The sequence below is a fragment of the Nuphar pumila genome, chromosome 8 (genome assembly GCF_984573655.1).
Source record: "Nuphar pumila chromosome 8, dmNupPumi1.hap1.1, whole genome shotgun sequence".
Lineage (NCBI taxonomy): Eukaryota > Viridiplantae > Streptophyta > Magnoliopsida > Nymphaeales > Nymphaeaceae > Nuphar > Nuphar pumila.
In genome coordinates, this window is record NC_143256.1 from 31,858,656 (window position 1) to 31,877,962 (window position 19,307).

Genomic DNA, 19,307 nt, shown 5'->3' on the forward strand with positions numbered 1-19,307 from the left:
GTGTGTGTGTGTGCGCGCGCGCGCCCACCCTAACCACCCTAACTTGGATTTCTAGCTCTGACCTGATGTTGCAAAGGGTAAAATGATCCTAAATACTTCAAGAATCAATGATTTTGAACATGCCAAAATTTTTGGTATATGTGTGAGTTTTTGCTAGAATGTACCATCTTTAGAGGACAATACAGTCATTTTCTTAATAAATTATGCCCTGTATCTTCACGGATTGCAAGACCTACTCTCCCTCTACTCAAGAGTACATAATAAACATTAACATTATTTGAGGTTTGAGGTTTTTACACCAATGAACTCGCAAGTAGTCAGGTGGTTTTCCTTGATTATCCAAAAAAAAAAACTCATTTTGACTTGGGGATGTAAGTGCTTATGCATTAAGATCCCCTTGCACAAGGTACTAAGATTCCCTTGCAGTAATGCTAACCCTAAGCCACAAAGATACATAGACACGAAGACACAATATGTGGGTTCAACTAGTAAGTTCAATTTTTTTTTTAAAATGAGACGCGATAGATGAAAATTTTGTAATTTTTAATATTCAAAAATGTTTTTTTGAAATACTATTAAGAAGTAATAAAGCATTATTTAAAATAATAAATTAATGGGCTTAGGAATCCTTGTCAGAATCAATGTGTTCATGCATGTCCGTTCGTGTCACTGGGGACACGCAACCAAAATGGCGTGTCCCCGTGACAGTGCTAAACCAACATTGCCTTCAAGGTTGGATGCTAGCGAATGAAAAGTTAAAAAAAAAACATGTGAAGTTCCAAGCACATACTCTACTTTGAGCAGTGATGAGGTGACAAATATAAGACCCAGGTCTGCATTCTGATGCTGCCATGTTTAAAAATCCCGGGTTTTTTAGAACTCACGAAAGGATAAGGTTTGAGGACTCACCTTACAGGCACGTTTGGAAGAGAGAAAAACTCTCATATAAAAAGAAAGTTTTTCCTATAAGAGTTTTTGATATGAGAAGTTTTCCAAAAGAAAGTTTTTTCGCTTGTTTGTTTAGCATGAGAAAAATAGAGTGGAAAAATGTGAAAAAATGAGAGGATGGTGGTGGTGAGATGGTGGGTGGCAAAGGCGTAGCTAGGAGGGTCAGGACTGGGTCCCGAAACAGTTAATTTTTTTTTTAAAAGCCCAGTCCTAGCCCAGCCCTGATACCATATGAAATAGATTTTTATCCATTTTTGTAGCCCAGCTCAGCCCTGACTGCAACAAATAGTTTGATTTGTCCATACGAAATAGTTTTTTATTAATAATTGTAGCCATTTTTTATTTTATCTCAAAAAAAAAAGTTTTGGGGGCGCTGCCCCCGAACCCCCGACTATCGCACAAATAAATTTTTTTTTGCTACGCCTCTGTTTGCCCCCCCCCCCCCCCCTCACATGAATCCTAGCTACGCCCCTGGTGGGTGGTGGTGGTGAGATGCATGGTGGGGAGTGGTGAGATAGGTTGTAGGGAGTGTAAAAATAAATTTTCTCATAGTAGGAAACATTCCTCCAGCCCTCGTCATGGAGGAATGTTTCCTATCAAAAAATGTACTTTTAAAAAAAAAACTCAGTAAAAAAGTCTCTCGTGTGAAAGGGTCGGAAAATCCCTACATATTTCTATTTTGCATCACTTTTCCTACATCTTTATCGCTTTCAAACATGCCCTACATGTAGCAGCAGATCACATGAAGCCTCTTTCAAACATCAATTAGGCTCTGTTTTCCCCGATGCTCTCATGCACTCTGCCCTTTGGGGAGCAGTGGTGCGGACAAAACACTGCATTGAGAGTGCAGTTGGCAGCCTCAGCACCACATTTCAACACCATTCACAGGAGGATGTTTTTGTCAACATCATCAACACTATTTTGGCAACATATGCAAATGGTATTTCCATCTTAATGCAAAGCTCTCAAACAAAGCCTTAATGGTGATGCAATCAGTTTTTAATGAATTGTTCCACTGCAAGAAGAATGAATGCTTTAATCAACTCAAGCCAGGTTCAAAACAAAGCCACCGTCACCATCTCCAGCATAATACGCATAGACAGTGGCTAACATTGTAAGGCATCTATCATCAAAATATGAAGCATTCCAAGTGAAGTTGTTCATATGTGCAGAATTATTCACAGTAATAGAAGCTATTAGTATATGCAAAACAATGGCTATGGATATAGATGCGTCTGATAGGATCCACATAGAGGATATGGGATACAACTTATTCTTGACATATACAAAGTTTTTTGCAGAATTTCCAGGCAATCTCCCCCGAAGATGAAGAAGCGGTAGACTCCAAGAAGAGAAAAATATAATTTTTTTAAGAGGAATCTCCCAAAAAAAGATACTTCTCGAGAAAAATAAAATACAGTCAATTATTCAAATATTGGGAATTTTTCAAATACCCCTCAACTGTTTTGGCCTAATTCATCCACACACCTAAAGTTTCAGACTTTGCAAGTTGTTCTTAGGTTAAGTTACTATTTTACCCCTGTAGCTAGGGAAATAAAATGAGTATGATTGTCAATTGAATGTATTAAGCAAGAAATTTATTGCCTACAATGATACTTGAACCAATGACCAGGCTAACACAAACCACAACTCTAACCGCTACACCACGAAGATTGCCATTAATTATTTTATAAAAACAATTATATATTTAGATTGTGATAAGCCAATCAACACAACAATTACTCGACCCACTAAAATCAGATCATACAGATGTAATCTACATGCTTAATTTTATAGGAATAGACTCTTGAATCTTCTGATTACGACACATAGCTAGGTTTTTATAAGATTTAAATATCAATGGTCTACAATTTTCAAAAATAGTCAATGCTTAAAAAATCATGTTTTTTTGTTTTTTTTATAAAAAAACATGATCCAAGTGTCATTTTCTAGCAAATCAACCACGCTGAACACATCTTCAAGGCCATATTTGCAAAAAATAACCTGAAACCCCCTATTTACTGATGATAGACTCGCGATAAGCTCCAAAAGTATTAGGCAAATACCACTTTTCCCAAATGTATATAAGCTCAAAATTAAGTGGATTAAGTTGTCATATTTAAATGAAAACCTTAAAACTCACATAGTTACTAGCATAGCAGTAGCTAATTGATCTTCATTCTTGAATTAGAACTTTTGTCAACTATATATAACTACATCAACTTTTAGGTCAAATGAAAATCCATTTAGTTTGTGGTCAGATTTTTATTGAGATCAACTATTGAAGAACCAAACAAACTCAATTGTAATATAGTGGGTCGAGTAATTGTTGGGTTGATTGGCTTGTCACAATCAAAATATATAATTATTTTCAAAAAATATTCAATAACAAGTTTTAGGGTGTAGTGGTTAGAGTTGTCCCTTATGTTAGAGAGGTCAATGGTTCAAGTAGGTAGGCAATAAAATTTTTGCTAAATATATTCAGCTACACATTTTATTTTTCTAGTTACAAGGATAAAATAGTAACTTCACATCATGAGTTAGGTTAAACCAAGAACAACAACTTATTGTGGTCATTTGATTATCTTAAGTAAAAACTTTGGTGGGCATTTGCAAAGTTTGAAACGTTTGATGTGCGGATGAATTATCCGAAGCGTTTGGGAGGTATTTAAAAATTTCCCTTCACCCAACATCTAGCTCATGTAAGATGCCCAAAGCAATGTTCATGGGAATTCAATTATCCTTCTACTACAACTTAGATATCATTACATTATAGCACATGAACCTTAGACTTGGGTGGATACACCAATTTTAAGAAATGGTGAGGCCAAAAATTTGTGCGTGTGAAACATATTAATAATATGTATCTCTTTCAACATTGCATAAATAATTGAAACTTCCATTATTGCATCAGCACTTTGGAAGCTTAAGTGAAATTAAAGAGTTACATAGTAACAAACTACATCAACATTAATGAAACAAAATGATTGCAGAACAATCCTCAAATGTATTGAACAAGATAGGGGACCTGAATACATTTGTTTTAGCATTCCGCATATATATATATATATATATATATATATATATATATATATATATATATATATATATATATATATATATATACTTATGATTTTAAGATTATCATCGCGTCAAATGATGCCAAGGCTCATGCTTTCTGCAATTTGCTTATACATTTAATATTGTTGTTGCATCAAACGATGTTAAGAATTTTGCTTTCTGCAAATATATATGTATTTGCTTTCTACAAGTTATTTAGTTCAGTTTTTTCTATCAAACATTAAATATGCTTTCATTTATGTCGTCGCGCTATATCGCACAGGCTCCTACTTATATTACATATAGTTGTGTATAAATGAACATTCAAGTAAAGCTTAACTCATATCACCAATGCGATTACAAAAAAAGCCTCTATTGAAAAGGCTTCGATCTTGCACAAAACCGATTTTTCATAAAAACCTAAGTCACTTGCGCATGACCTAGCTACAACGATAGATGCAAAGTACGAACAATAGTGCACATCTATTTTCGAGTTAAGCATAGTGTTTCTTCCGTCAAAGAGAGGAAGTGTTGCTTAATTTTCTGAAAAGATGTTTACTGATCTTAAAAGAACACAACACTTTCTCTGACAAAGAGAGAAAGTGCTGCCGAAATTTTTAAAAAAAGTTCAACAAAGTTTAAAAAAAGTATAGCACGCACTCCATCAAAGAGATGAGGTGCTCCCCAATTTTTTGACAAGTACTTTCTATAAGTAGAAATGACTATCACAGTTCCTTTGTTAAATAGAGGAAGTGTTGCCAAAATGTTTGACAAAATATTTGTCTGAACTAGTTTGAATGGTATGATAATGCCCCTATTGTCGGAATGCTACCAGAATGGCTCATTTCAGAATGGCTCGTAAGGGGCGGTGCGCTAGAGTAGTTGTTGCGCCTTGACTAAGGCAAGTACTCATTGCGGCTACATGTGTCGAGCATCATAGTTTTTAGAAGTATTTCTCAACACCTACTTTCTGCAGTATGCTAGAAATCGCAAGATGCAGGAGTTCTTGGATCTTCAGTAAGGCAGAATGAAGGTAGTAGAATACACTACTTGGTTCCAACACCTTAAGAAGTATTACTCAAATACCTACACGACTAATAACGAAGTATGGACAAAGAAATATGTACATGGGCTGCGAGATAGTTTGAGGTCTCGAGTGTTGACGAGTTGACCCCAGAACCTCAACCAGGCCATCGAGATGGCTAGTGTACTTTACATAAAAAAATAATATAAATTCTTTTTATGACCAAAGGATAACTCCAAAGGACGATTGAGAGTCTTATTAAGACTCAACCTAAGAGGTTTGATAAGTCAAAGGGTAATGAAAACAAGACTCTGAGACCCACATCTAACTCGAGCAAAGCATCTCATGTAAAGAAGGCCAATGTGCAACAGGGTGGTAACAGTTGACTACTTGTCAAGTAGGCACAACGTGCCCTATCTGCAAGAAGGCAAATGAAGAAGTCTCTTACGGACTCATAAGAGTATGCCTTAGTTGTGGAGATCCTATTGGTTGGATGTTAAGTAACAAAAGATAGAGACAAGATAAATTATGATGATTGTACTTTCTGAACCTCAGCAGTGACCTCATACTGTGGCTTCTCAGCATGAAGGCCTGCAACAACACCCTTCGTTGAATAATAATTGTTAACCTGCAATTCAAGCAAAAAAACTTGGTTTCAGCATTTTGAAAGAACTTTGCACGAGAACCACATTTAAATCAAGAATGTGATTGTGTGTATTTTTCATTTGTGAGAAGAATCAGTTAATGAGAACTATCAAACCATGATTGAAAAAACAACATAAAATCTTCACAGAAAACAACCCAAACGGTTTTGTGCAAATACCTTTTAATAGAATGCATGATTTAACTTCTAGATCGCCTTCTTAGTCAGTTTGGATCAATCTCAACGTAGATTACCATGGTGGCGTAGAGTTAAAAAAACACGTGGGAGCAATAAAAACTCATTATAGGCCTACAGTTCCATCTCCAATAAAAGTACCAGAAACTCTTTTAAGGAAATAACTTGCTGACAGCAGAAATATAATGCTCATCGGTCAATTTTTAGTTAAGGGCTTACGGCATAATTTAACTGAGTAACTAGTTGGTACCAATATTGAAGCAACTTCATATTTTATAATAATTATACATTACAAGATTGGTTATACAGCAAACAAGTCACAGCTGCTCTGCTCGTAATTAATTATCTTTCCTGGCAATATTTTGTGAAATGGTGCTCCCAGTAAAATGTCTTTACACTTTCAGTGCATATACACTACACTGCATCATAAGTCTCGTTCCCAGCTATTAAGGAAGCCAATTTGGTTGTTATGTTGTCAACTATTAAGGGCTTCGACATTGTTGTTATGATGCACAAGGAACATTTGATGAAATGATATATATATATATATATATATATGTGTGTGTGTGTGTGTATGTGTATTTATTCTTTTGTAATAAGTAATGCCTTCTAGGGCACATATTTGTCATTTTACACATGTGATAGCCCTGCCTATTAGGGGCAGATTGGTTATTTTCATTTTCTTTTGTTTTTCTCTTTTTTGTCCTTTACACTTTTCATAAGGGTATTTTTGTCATTAGCCAATATAACTGTTGGCTATTGGGGCCTCCCAACAGCTAGAATTCTAGCCGTTGACTCCAACAGCTGTTATGGGTTCTCCGTTGCCCTCTCCCTCTTGTCTATTTAAGGGACTTCTAGTCCTCTTTATTGTCATGCTTCTCTCGAGCATTTTGACATCTAATAAAATTATATTTTTATATTTCATGAGTGTAGCCCTTTAGTGGCTTGTGTGTGATCTAGAGTGTTGCTGTGTATGTCCTTTAGTGGACTTGTGTACGTGTGCACATCTATTCCTTGTTCCATTACAATGATGCCCAACAAAACAGGCAAGTCAATGAAAGATGAAAAATCTCTCTTTTCAATTCAGCAAGTAGATGGTACAAAACACAAAGTACATGAAAGATGAAGCCAGGCACTGAAAAATTCCATGAAAGAGCTCTCTAAAATGACAATACAAGCAATAAGCAATAATAAATTCAATGAGTAGCCATACAGGTTCAGTTTGCCTATGGAAAGATTCCAGCCTCGACTTGAGAACTGCTGCTGTGTCTTCCTTTCGTTGGATCAGTGGCTCACCAGCCACCTTCAACACATAAGCAAAAATAAGGGAATATATTAGGATTATTTCTAACGAGGTGCACTAGAATAATTACGATAAAAATGTTCAACTATAATTTAGAGAACCTAGTTATGAACTTGCAATGTTGCATCCCTAATGCATACTTGCACACCCATTCCTTAGCCGAAAGTAGCTGTGTCTGATGGGGTTGTGTGTGTGTGTGTGTGTGTGTGTGTGCGTGTGTGCGCGTGCGTGTGCGAGCGGGCTGTGCACATGTGCAATTTAAGACTCCAAAAAATCCATTCTGAAATTACAAGCAACCAAGTCAAGAATCAACATCATTAACGCTAGTGTCAAGAACAAACTCTAAACAGAAAAATTGCAAGAAATGACAATGACACAAGATCACAAAAGAAGTATATACAAAGTCTTTGTCATTGATGTTGATTGTGTCAATTATATCTTTGAATGTGTCCATGAAGTTGCTACGATATATCTGGTGTCTATGTATATGTGGGAGAATATTTAGTCATGGTGACTTGACCGTCTAACATATAGCGGGAAATTGTCACCATCCAACCTCACGGATGCACTTAGCATGGTCTGTTAGGTATGGAATGCACCTTGGATTGTGTTTTTCAATGTCGAATCATAATCTTTTGAGCTGTGGAATTTTTTAACATTGTGAGCCATTGATTTTTTAAAACATTGGAAAGTCCACTTGCACATCATAATCCATGATCCAAAACCCATTTCCTACTAACAACCTTGTAAATCACATCTGTAGGGTGTGGTCTGCCAAAAAAAATAAAGAAAAGGGATTTTCTACTATGATCTACTGGAAACCATACCAAATATATATATATATATATATATATATATATATATATATATATATATATATATATAGAGAGAGAGAGAGAGAGAGAGAGAGAGAGGATATGACGATTTTACTTGCCAATAAAAAACAAGATAGATCAAATTATCTCTCTTATTTATATCCTTTGGTAGAAGAAGGGGAAATTTTCAAAAAACCCACTTAAAGTTTAGGCATTAATAAAAAATGCACCTAAGTCTTGAATTTTTTTAAAAAGGCACCTAAAATTTTGCATTGTTAATAAAAAAAACAAACTTTCATCCATTTAACCAAAGTTATCACTAACCTAAGATGAGTTAAGAGAGTTGATTTACTTGTTAAGCCTTCAAAGACTCCTTCCCTGTCTTTTTAGGTGCATTTTTGAAAATATGATGTTGAGGGTAAAATGGTAATTTCATATCACATTCAACAGCAAACTTGACTGTAGTAAATTCTTGGGCCATTTTAACTAACCACTACATTTTTAGGTGCGTTTTTAAAATTTTCCAAAACTTAGATGCCTTTTTTATTAATGCCCAAACTTTCTTTTTCCTTAATCAACTTAATCTATGAAATGAAATATGTAATGCCAGAAATGCAACAACATCGGGCTATTGATCTCAAGTTTGCTGTAGCTTTCTTTTTTCCTTTTAAATCATGAAACTACTGACAATGATAAGAGAAACAACTCAATAAGTTGGTCAGACACTTATAATTTGTCTTGGAAGATTTATGTAAATATTAGAGCCAACAATTGCGATGTAGACAAAGTTTAGACTAGGGGTGGCAATCGGGTCGGGTTGGCGGGTCAGGTCGGCGGGTTGGCGGGTCAGCATACCTCAACACGAACCCGACCCGTTTATTAAACGGGTCGACTGTGGCAAACACGAACCCGACCCATTTATTAAACGGGTAACCCGACACGACCCGCCTAACCCGTTTAATAAACGGGTCGGGTCAACACGACTCGTTTACACGACACGGGGACCCGTTTATTAAACAGGTCGACCCAATAACATAGACACGATAACCGATCCGAGTAACCCGACTGGCTTTCAGATTGATGAGTTAAACTAAAAGTCTAAAACTGCCAATTGATGAAACAGAATGAAAAGAACTGACAGAGTGAATGCATGAGGGTTCAGCTCTTCAAGTTGCATCTTTCTGAACAATTCAAATGCTCACCATCACCACTTTGTCAAAGACACCATCAGAAAACCCTTGTATAATGTTTCTTCACAAAGTGGTGCTAAAATTCCAACCATACCGCAGTACTGCAAGGTAGAATCAAGCAATGTCAAAACAGCCAATACTATTGATCTGTTTCAAATATGGAATATCCTAGCTGGTATAAAGATGCATTCTCCATATAATCTGAACTATGTACAGGTAAATATGCAAGTATAATACTAAAGACCTGATGTTTGATGTACCAATAAATGGTAACAGCCACAACAAAGGATCAGCCTGAAACAACATAAATAGTAATTCTTACTCACATGATGAATGTGAAAAGGGGTGGGATATATAGCCGTGTGCTTCAAATGGTTTTTCCCTTTTATAAAGATGGAAGGCAACAACAAAATATTTAAACCAAAAACATGCCACCAACGATAGGTCTACCACTAAGCCCAAACAGGCTGTAGGTAAAAAACAACTTAATCTGATACATTGAGTAACCAAACTGGATAGGGCAGCAAGCGCAGATTAGCTTGAGAGCATACACTAAAAAACCATAAAAGAAACCCTCAAATTCCAGCCAAAACAACACCAACAAAAGGAAAAATGGAATTTTAGGAGGAAAAACTAAAACCCTACAAAAGCCTCAACCCAATTTGAGAGAAACCCCATGGATGTGCATCCTCCACAGTAAAAGATGCAGAGGCACTCGTAGCAGCCTGTTGTTGGTATTCCACTTGCTTGTGGACCTGTAAACGCAACTCAGCAACCCACAACGGAAGGAGGGAGAGCGGTGGATGCTGCAAGAAATAGAGAGAGAGAGACACCCAAAACAGAAGGAGGGAGAGCGGTGGATGATGTCGAGTGAGAAAGGGGTCTCGGACCTCTCAGCGTCTCGCAGCTCGCTATCGGCTGCGGCTAGGTAAGAAGGAGCGAGAACTGGAAAAGTGAAAATGCTAACTTTAGGGTTAGAATCATATATATATATATATATATATATATATATATATATATATATATATATATATATATATATATATATATATATATATATATATATATAAAGTTATAAACGGGTTGCAGGTTGACGGGTTCGGGTAAACGGGTTGACCCGCCCGACTAACCCGTTTATTAAACGGGTCAGCCGGGTTGGCGGGTTGACATACCCCTAGCACGAACCCGACCTGTTTAATAAACGGGTTAGGCGGGTCGACCCGTTTATTAAACGGGTTCGTTTTTTCCAAACCCGAACCCGCCTAAGAGGCGGGTTGGCGGGTCGTGTCAGGTTTTGCCACCCCTAGTTTAGACAACTCAGAAGTTACTAGAGCAAGTCCAAAGAAAAGGGTACCATGATGAGAAAAAGGAAACAAATGGAACTGCACTTACGTCATCAACCCCCGGTACTTTTGAAGGGGCAAACTTTGTGTGATAGGTACGACCACTGGAACGATGGATCCAGCGACCAGTAATTCTCTCCTCCATCAACAAATTGATGAAATACTCCCAAAGAATAATCATCCATCAACAAATTTAATAAACATGAACAATGAAACACATTTACAGATAACTAATAGAAGAAAATTATGAGTAAAATGCTTAATTTAAAGCAGCATCTGATATAAAGTTAACCTTCTCTGCTTGAACTACTGTCCTAGGAAATCCATCAAGTATGAAACCCTTTTTGACAACAAGACTTCCTTATTGCTTCATCAATTATTCCAACAACCAAATCATCTGAGACTAATTCTCCCTGCAAAAGCAATAAAAATGAAAAATGAAAAAGAAAGACAAGTGATAGCCTGTCACTATCTTACGAACTGATAAGAACATTTAAAATTAAAATAGGCAAACATACCTTGTCCATAGCCTCCTTAGCCTTAATGCCAAGAGGAGTTTTAGCAGCAACAACTGCTCTCAGCATATCTCCAGTTGCCAAGTGGCATAGACAATATTCATCCTTGATAATGGGTGACTGTGTACCCTTTCCAGATCCTGGTGGACCTGCCATTCATCCAAAAGATAAGTGATCATAAATGGTAGACATCAAATACTGATGCCAGATCTTTGCTGCCTCGCATCAGTTGACAGCTGATTAAGTTTTAGCAAGTAGAGATTATACTTGGTTATTGTTCATGATAATATTGATAAGACTTGAATCATGTGATTGTGACATGTAAGCAGGTTTTTTAAGGGCTTCAAAAAATCAATGGCCCACAATGTACCGAAATTTCATGGCTAAAAAAAAAATCATATTTTTACATTAAAAAAACATGATCCAAGGTTTGATCCTTAGCAAACAAATCATGTTAAATGGTCAGATTTGCACGTCCTTCTTGCTTAATCTAAACTTTTACTTGTGTTTATCACAGTCACAAATAGGTGATATTTTTTAAAATACAGTGGCAATATAGCTGTAAAATTAAAGGTAAAATCTCACAATAGTTTGAAAATATCAGAAATTTATACATATCATGATATTATCAGTTTACTTTTTTCTTTTTTATATATCTTAAATATTTTTTATTTTTTCTTTTATGTTTTTTACTCATCACTTTTATTATATGTGTATTTATTATCTAATCACGTTTTCTTATTCATTTATGATTTTTTTTTATTTTTAAATGTTGGAGTTTTTGAGATTTATCAACTAGACCTATTGTCACGGGCCTATTTCCTTCAATGGGCCAGCGCGGCGCGACGGTCCTTCCTTACCGCCGCAAGCCTACTCGTCAGCTCGCTTGCCGGTCGCGGAAGCTTATGATCAGAGTGCAAGAGAGCAAGAGAGAATAAAGGGAGAGAAGTTGCAATCACAAGAAGCAATCACAACGAGGGTGAACAAAAGAAAGCTCAACACATTTAATTCATTCACAATTTTGCCCGCAGGCTATTACAGTTCAAGTATACGGGCTGCCCCTTCGGGGTATTGATTCACCTGAACCGGGCAGCTTACATCAGACTCAACAAAAGCAAAACAGACTCTAGCGCAACTGTACACTGTAAGTCGCAAGGGAACATGCTCCCCCCTTCAAATCATGCGCCGTCCTCGGCGCCATCTGTTTCGTGGTAAGCCCTGACTTCAGCCGGGTAGCGGCTGTTCATTCAAAATGCAGGCTCCCACGTTGGTTCCGCTGTTTCCTCCCACTGCACCAAGTATTTCTTCGCTTGCCCCAAGTAGTTGACCTTGTGGCGAAGGATCTGACTGAGGTGCTTCTCGGCCCGTTGTGTTGTCGGGGCCCGCTGCATGATGGGAGCGCGTTGCGGCACATTGCGTTCCGGGTCTCCATCATCTGGATGGAACTGTTTGAGGTTGCACACGTGGAACACTGGGTGCACCTTGAAGTCTGGGGGCAACTCCAGCTTATATGCCAGCTTGCCCACCTTCTTTGTGATGGTGAAGGGTCCCTCATACTTTCTGAGTAGTCCACGGTGCCGCCCGCGGAAGATGCCTGTGCGACCAGGATATAATTTCACCAACACTTGGTCCCCAACCTGGAACCCTACGGGCCGACGGTGTTTGTCCGCCCACTTCTTCATTCTCTTCGCCGCTTTGTGTAAGAATGCTTTCGCCAACTCATTCTGCTCGTGCCAGTCGCGAACAAACTGATAGGCGAAGGATGGCCTTCCCTTTTCTTGTGCGGCAAGAGTGTGCGGGGTCAGTGGCTGCTGCCCCGTGGCTATCTCAAACGGGCTGTGGCCTGAAGATTCGCTCTTCTGCAGATTATAACAAAACTGTGCCACATCAAGGAGCTTCACCCAATTTTTCTGATTGGCACTAACAAAGTGCCTAAGGTACTGCTTCAGTATCCCGTTGATGCGCTCTGTCTGCCCATATGTCTGCGGATGGAAGCTTGTTGAAAACAGCAAATCAGAGCCAAGTAACCGAAATACTTCACGCCAGAACTTGCCCGTAAAGCGAGCATCGCGATCGCTCACAATGCTCTTTGGTATGCCCCAGTGCTTCACCACATGCTTTACGAACAACTCTGCAGTCTTCTCTGCAGGGCACTCCTTGGAAGCTGAGATGAAGGTGGCATACTTTGAAAAACGATCCACCACGACTAAAATAGAACTGAGGCCCTCTACCTTTGGCAGACTAACAATAAAGTCCATAGAGATGCTTTCCCAAGGACGTTCTGGAATTGGTAGAGGCTCAAGGAGACCGGCAGCCTTCTGGTTTGTCCCCTTATCTTGCTGGCAGATGAGGCATGTCCGCACATACCCCTCAACATCGTCTCTCATCTGCGGCCAATAGTAGCCGCGCTCAAGGAGTGCTAAGGTCCGCTCCTGACCAGGATGGCCCGCCCATAGTGTATCATGGCACTCCTTGAGTAGCTCTCGACGGAGGCTTCCCCACCGTGGTACAAAGATGCGTCCCCCTTTTGTTACAAGTAGGTCATCCTGTAGCCAAAATCGCCGAGTCTTCCCTGCCTGCGCCAGAGAAACAAGGTGTTGTGCGGTCGGATCCTGTTGTGTACCCTCACGGATGCGGCTCAGCAATGCACCCTCCAAATGCACTTCAGAAGGCTCTGTGCGCGCAGCAGCTAATTCAGCCCTACGGCTCAAGGCATCCGCCACAACATTGGTTTTTCCAACCTTGTACTCTAAGGCAAAGTCGAACTCCGCCAAAAACATCTGCCATCGAGCTTGCTTGGGCGTCAACTTCTTTTGCGTCTGAAAATAGCTCGTGGCCACATTGTCCGTCTTGACGACGAACTCGGCACCCAAAAGGTAGTGCTGCCAGGTCCTGAGGCAATACATAATGGCGGTCATCTCACGTTCGTGCACTGTGTACCGCCTCTCTGCATCCTTCAGCTTACGACTCTCATATGCGATCGGATGCCCGTCTTGCATAATAACTCCGCCAATGGCAAAGTCTGAGGCATCGGTGTGGACTTCGAAGGGTCTCGAATGATCAGGCAGTCGCAGCACTGGCTCTCTCACTAAGGCTTTCTTCAAGCCCTCGAAGGCATCTTGGCACGCTCCTGTCCAGAGCCATACCCGATTCTTCTTCAACAAATCTGTGAGGGGCGCAGCAATGAGGGAATAACCTTCAATGAAACGCCGATAATAATTTGCCAAGCCGAGGAATGATCGCAATTCTGGCACTTTGCTTGGCGGAACCCATTCCTGGATGGCCCTTATCTTTTGCCCATCCATACGCAACACACCACGCCCCACAACGTGGCCAAGGAAGCTGATCTCCTCCTGCCCGAAGAGACACTTCTCTCGTTTAACACAGAGGTCATTCTCCTTCAGCACCTGAAACACTGTTCGCAAGTGCCCGACATGTTCCTCCATGTTACTGCTGTAGATCACGATATCATCCAGGTAGACTACCACAAACTTGTCTAAGTAAGGGTAAAAAATCTGGTTCATTAAAGTCGTGAACGTGGCTGGAGCATTTGTCAACCCGAATGGCATTACTAGAAATTCGTAAGCACTATAGCGGGTGACACAAGTTGTTTTCGGCTCATCACCTTCGGCAATCCTCACCTGCCAGTAACCCAATCGCAGATCTAGCTTGGAAAAGATACGGGCACTGCCTAGCTGATCGAACAAGTCTGCTATCAATGGCAATGGGTACTTGTTCTTCACCGTGACCTTGTTCAAGGCTCGGTAATCCACACATAACCGTTTAGAGCCATCATGTTTCATCTGAAAAAGGACCGGGGCACCAAATGGGGCTTTTGATGGACGAACAATGCCTGCGTCCAACATCTCGTCTAGCTGCCTGCGCAGCTCCTTCAACTCTGCTGGCCCCATACGGTATGGAACCATTGCGGGAGGCTTTGCTCCCGGGTCAACTCAATCTTGTGGTCGACCTCGCGTCTTGGCGGAAGACGCTTTGGCAATTCCGGAGGCATCACCCCCCAAAACTCCTCCAATAGAGGGGCTAGGGTCGGCGGCACTGCTGCTTCTACCTTCCCTTCATCTGCACGCACTGCAACTAAGAATGTCTGCTCCCCAAGCTTGACACCCTTCTTCAGTTGCATTGCTGATAACACTGAAGACTTGCCTTTCTGCGTAAGGCACTGCACTGTGTGGGACAGGTCTGATCCCATGATCGTCAACGTGTTAAATTTTGGCAGCATCGTCACATTTTGGCTTCACAGAAACTCCATACCCAGAATCACCTTGAAATCGTCCAGGGGCACCACAGAGAAGTTGGCTTTGCCGACCCAACTCCCCACTTGAGTGGCCACATCTCTTGCTTCACCAAGAATGGGCTTGGCCTCAGAGTTTACTGTTTTGATAGTCCTCTGCTTTGGCCCAGTTTTCAAGCCCAACCGCTCTGCCTCTTCCCGCGAGACAAAGTTGTGTGTGGCCCCGGAGTCTACCATTGCCGAAGTAGACTTTCCATTCATAATGACTTCTACGTACATAAGTTCCTTACTGACCTGCATGTTCTTAGCTGCGCAACTTCTAGCTGCGTTAATCGATCGCATGGCACCCATCCTCGGTTGCATGGTCTCAGTGTCACTGCCTTCAGTATCGCTGCATTCTTCCTGTGCAGCATTGGCTTGCCCGTCGTCCTTTACAAGGCGCTTTGGGCATTGCCGGGCGATATGTCTATCACCACAGAACCAACATATCACAACCGCACCCTTGTTGCTATTGTTATGCTTTGTGTAGTTCTGTTTCTTTTCGGATTGATGGCGTGTCAACGCCTCACCTTTATCGTTGCGCTGCTCATCCTTCTTGCCTCCGTGGTCAGGCTTCTTCCCAACTTTGGTTGATGGGGTGAAAGGTTTGCGCTGAGTATCAACTAAGCGCTCCGCCGCCACATATGCATCTTCCAAAATACGGGGGTTGCTCCTTTCCACTTCGGACTGTGCCCATGGTTGAAGTCCCACAATGAACCAGTTGAGCATGTCGTCTTCTGGCATGTTAGGTATCTCCAGCATAAGCTTCTGGAACGTTCGGACATAGTCTTGCAACGAACCAGTATGTTTGAGTTCACGAACCATCCGGTAAGCCTGTCTCTGCGCTTTTCTTGGCATGAAGTAGTTGTGCAACTCTACTTTGAAGTCGTCAAAGGTGTCTATCACACATTGACCCCTCTCCATGTCATTGCGCTTCCGCCTCCACCAAGTGATAGCATCACCATCAAGTAAGGCCGCTGCAGCCTTGATCCTCAGATCTTCAAGGGTCACATTTTGGATATCCAAGTAGTCTTCTACTTGGAACAAGAAGTTCTCAATGGCCTTGCTGTCGCGAGAACCATTGAATTTTGCGGGTCTAGGTACATCAATCCTTGATGGTCTCTCACCATTTCCGCCATTCAGGGTCACCGTCCGCTGCAACGTACGGTTCCTCAACTCAAGATCGGTCACTGTAGTCGTCAACGAAGTGACCTGCCCCATTAGTAAGTTCACCTGCTCTTGCAGGCTCGCCACCACATCATTCAATCCATTGAATGATTCACATGTGCGTGAAATTGCTTCATCATGTGAAGTCACATCTTCCACCAACTTGTTAACAGTTGCAGCCAACTCTTCTTGGCCCCGAGGTGAACCCATCTCCTCAGCTTCGGCAACTGCCTTGCCTCTGGTGTTGCGCAAGTGTTGATAAGGCGCCACGATGTCTTGCTCACAAATCGCAGCCTGTCGGCGTGTCTGTCGACACCGACTCCGGAGTCCCTTCCCCAGCACGAGAACGGGCTCTGGTACCACTTGTCACGGGCCTATTTCCTTCAATGGGCCAGCGCGGCGCGACGGTCCTTTCTTACCGCCGCAAGCCTACTCGTCAGCTCGCTTGCCGGTCGCGGAAGCTTATGATCAGAGTGCAAGAGAGCAAGAGAGAATAGAGGGAGAGAAGTTGCAATCACAAGAAGCAATCACAACGAGGGTGAACAAAAGAAAGCTCAACGCATTTAATTCATTCACAATTTTGCCCGCAGGCTATTACAGTTCAAGTATACGGGCTGCCCCTTCGGGGTATTGATTCACCTGAACCGGGCAGCTTACATTAGACTCAACAAAAGCAAAACAGACTCTAGCGCAACTGTACAATGTAAGTTGCAAGGGAACACCTATATTATTGTGAGAAATTGCCTTGCCGAGATATAGTCGAGACCAAAATTTGTGACTATGGTTTATCATTGCTTATTTACTAAAACCCATAGTCTAGATCAAATAATAAAATGGAATTGTTTTTTGGGTCATCAAGATTTAGTGAAATATGAACCATTGGCTTTTCATTGCTCTAAAAATGGATCTTAATATGAAAGGTACCTTACCTCATCTAGTGCATGTCTTCCACTAAACTGTATATTTTTATATCTGTAAGTTCAGATTAATCAAATGCCTACGCATGCTTTTTTAAGCCGTTTAGGACGGGTTAGGAGATAATCTTGTCTAGTCTCTCTCTCTCTCTCTCTCTCTCTCTCTCTCGTGTATTCAGTGAAACACAAAAAGTGCATTCCCAATTATCTCCACACACTCGATATAACCTAATAGGAGCACCTTGTAATGATATGGCACTATTTGCCTAAAATGGCCCATGATGAACAATGCAAAAGGTTAGCCCATTTTGCAATATTACATAATAAAACATCTCATACTAATCCTACGGCCTCATTCATCATAGACACCGGTCCAATGTTGTAAAAAGTGCACCTCAAGGCGCAAAAAGCACACCTCGTAGCAAGGCAATGGCCTTTGTGCCTTGAGGTGCACAGATATGGCGCAAAAAGCCTGAGGCGTTCACCTTGAGGTGAGGCGCACCTCAAGTTGAGGCACATGCCTCATAGTACTTGGGTTAAATGGGGTCAAAGCCCCCATTTGACCCAGATTTAATACGTTAAAAAAAAAGAATGTGCTCTCTCTCTCTCTCTCTCGCACTTTTTAGCACCCAACATGTACGTACCCCCCTTCTCTCTTGCACTTTCTCCTTCTCCTTTTGTTCTTCTCGTTCTTCTTTTCTTCTTCCCTCCTCCCTTTTCTTTTTCTTTTTCTTTTTCTTCTAGTCTTGTAACACCCCAGATTTCTAAAACAAAGCTAAGTTGAAAATTTCATGAATTTGTTTTCTTTGCAGCGGAACTTAGAAAAGGTTTTAGCAACGAAAATAGACGATAACGAGTCATCAGTTTTAGAAACTCTGGGAAAGTCACAGGTATGTGACCAAGCTCTCATTGACCATCAAAGTGTTTCATTTATCAAAACAACTTGTTTATTACAAATATCACTGCTTGGAAAAATAGTACTTAGTTTTATTAAAGGAAGCAATACAACACTATATAGAGAAACCCTGTAACTCGATGCTGCCTTGCTCCGTATATCGCAATGTAGGTTCAACACCTAAAATTTCCATTAAACGGGGTCAGAACCATTGCTGGTCTGGTAAGCAAGCATTCATCCATGCATTCATTTAAGCATCAACTCATGCAAAAGACTACTCAGTGTCACAATTCATAACAACGATGCTCAAGTCTCCACGACTTGGCGTATATCGCGAAAGCCTCCTTCAGTCTACGAGTTGAACATTAATTTCACTCAAGTCTGCATGACTTAGCGTGAGCCTCTTCAGGGTTGTGATTTGAACATCTCGCTCAAGTCTGCACGACTCAGCATAGACCTCTTCAAGACCTCATTTGGGATGTCAAGCTCAAGTCTCCTTACTTGGCACATTTGTATCCCACGAACTTAAACGCAAGCTCCTCGAGCTTCACTTAGTCATGCAGATACAACACGGGTCTTTGCCCTATCGGTTCAGTAGTATACCGATCATGACACTTTCATTAAGGTTATGTAGGACTTGACACAACAACGTCCATTCACTCATACATTCATACATCACTGAACCTAGAGCTAATGCATTGTTTCGATATTAGCGGTTCACCCTCTGGTATACGGGAGAAGTTTTATCCAGGCATCAACGCGACGTTCTGGGGGTTGATTACTCTATGTATTTTAGATACCTTAGAGTCCTGTTGACCCTATCCATGTTAAGGCAATAGAATTCATACCAGGATAACCCTAACAGGCTGGTTCAGATGCATCATCTACTATAGTAGTTGGGTTCAATCCTTAGATATTTAAGGCTAACCACGACCTCCAAACCTCCTGAGTAACAGGAGGTCCTTTAAACTCTATCAGGTTCAAAATCAAATACATGTTACTCG

General features: G+C 40.8%; 1 pseudogene; it reads right to left on the reverse strand.

Moving 5' to 3' along the window:
- Window positions 1-5,402: 5,402 nt before the first annotated feature.
- LOC149829880 (adenylate kinase 4-like) overlaps window positions 5,403-19,307 on the reverse strand; it is a 44,823-nt pseudogene continuing 30,918 nt past the window's right edge.